Source organism: Myotis davidii, unplaced genomic scaffold, assembly GCF_000327345.1.
Source record: "Myotis davidii unplaced genomic scaffold, ASM32734v1 scaffold1477, whole genome shotgun sequence".
NCBI classification, from domain to species: Eukaryota; Metazoa; Chordata; class Mammalia; order Chiroptera; family Vespertilionidae; genus Myotis; species Myotis davidii.
Window position 1 is genome coordinate 23,220 of NW_006288182.1, and position 1,950 is coordinate 25,169.

The window sequence follows — 1,950 nt, forward strand, 5'->3', positions numbered from 1 at the left end:
ATTGGAATGATGTTTGGTGGTGTGCTTGAAAAAACAACATTGGAAACTTCCAAGAAATATAGCTGACTGTCCACACCATAAGATTTCTCTGGAAAAAAACTATTAAAACTACAAGGTCTGGGGTTTTCTTTCTGTTAAAAGAAATGGATAACTTCTCTATAAAAGTTAATCAAAATTCTGTGAGGGTCAGTCAGTGAGATGACTTTGTTTCATAATGCTGCTCATCTCTATATAGGAACTCTTTCTTCAACAACTGTTGGTAACTATTGGCCTCTAAAAGATCTGTTTCAAATCATACAGTCTTGGTATTTTCGGGATTTCAATGGGCTGTGTCTGACAGAAGGACAGCAAGACAGGCTGCTCACTCTGAACTTCCTGGCACCACTACCAGAGGGAGGGAGGGAGGCCAGGGAGACCTCTAGTGGAATGTCAGTGAAGACCAGGTGGAACACACAAAAGCTTCAACCAAAAGGAGATTCCGCTTGAGTGTGAATTCTTTCAACATGAATTGGAGCCACAGAAATAAGCTCTAAGACTAGTATGAATATATTAAAATCTCTGGGTAAAACCAAGTTTGCTTAGTCTAGCTGACAGTGGGGAACATGGGAAGGCCATAGGTGTGGCAATAGCCACAGGAACTTCATGGTCTATGTTTTCTCCCTTATATGAATTGAGGTATGAAGGATAGAATGCATAGAAGTACCAGCTTGGTCATTTCTCACATTACTAAGAAGTATACTGGCATGTATGCACACCCACATCCTACACGCACATACATATATATGTAAAGGAGACCCCAAGGCTCCAGTACACAGGCTATCCAACACCAATTAAATTCTTATTTTAATGAATATTAAAACAATAAAGGAAAGAATAAAGTACTTGTTTTCATCTGAGTTGTTTCAAAGTTCTCCCAAGAGAAACCAAAATACCAGATCAAAGTTCTTAAACAAAATCAATCCCCAAAAACAAGTACTTTTACTTCTAAAGTATTTGTAAGATTGGGATTTAGTAATATGCACAAATATATAGTAAATTAACTGGGCTTCAAAATAGGAATTCATGAAGTCAGTCTGAAAAAAATACCTTCCAACCAATCAATTAAAAATTACTCATTTGAAAGGAATCTCAATTAAAGATTAAAAGACTTAAGAAACATATCAACCAATTACAACTGATGGACATTATTTTGATCCTGACTTAAGCAAACTATCTTTAAGTATATGCAATTGGGAAAATCAGACATTGATGTGATTATTGATGACATTAAGAAAGTGAGTTTGCAGTATGATAATGATAATATGGTTACATTTTCTAAAGCCTTTCTGTGTTAAAGATACACACAGAAAGATTTATGGATGAAGTGATATAATGTCTAAGATTTGCTTTAAAATAATAGGGAGTGAGTGAAGATAGTGATCAAGTAAGACTGTCAGTTGATGGTTGTTGAAACTGAATGATAGATACATGGAAATTCATTATACTATCTAGTTTTTGAATGTTTAAAATTTCCTATAATAAAATGTTTTTAAGAGAGTTCTTATGTGATACAGATATATAATGAAATATTGTAGATGAATATAATGTCAGGGATATGCTTCAATGTGGCACATGATTTTAAGTTAACTGGTGAGTGGAAAATGCATGATGGGATCCCCAAATGGACAAAACAAGACCAATTTGGAGGTTATTGGAGTAATCCAATTAAGAAATGATGATGGCTAGGACAAGAGTGATAGCAGTAGAGAAAAAGAGAAGTTGCTGTGGACAGAGGATATAACAGATGGAGCTAGAGTCAGTACCAACTGCAATATAGTGTGGGCAATTTCCAGCTTGAGCAACTGGATTCACAGAGGTCCCTTCAGAGAACCATGTGAAAGAATGAGAAAACAACAGTGCATGCTAAGACCTGCTAAATTTCAGCAGTATATAAAGCATCAAAGGAGACAG

The 1,950-nt window shown here is 35.6% G+C and overlaps 1 protein-coding gene across 1 annotated transcript in view; it reads right to left on the reverse strand.

Moving 5' to 3' along the window:
- LOC102758454 (semaphorin-4F) overlaps nt 1–1,950 on the reverse strand; it is an 18,806-nt gene that overhangs the window by 1,792 nt on the left and 15,064 nt on the right. The window lies entirely within an intron of this gene.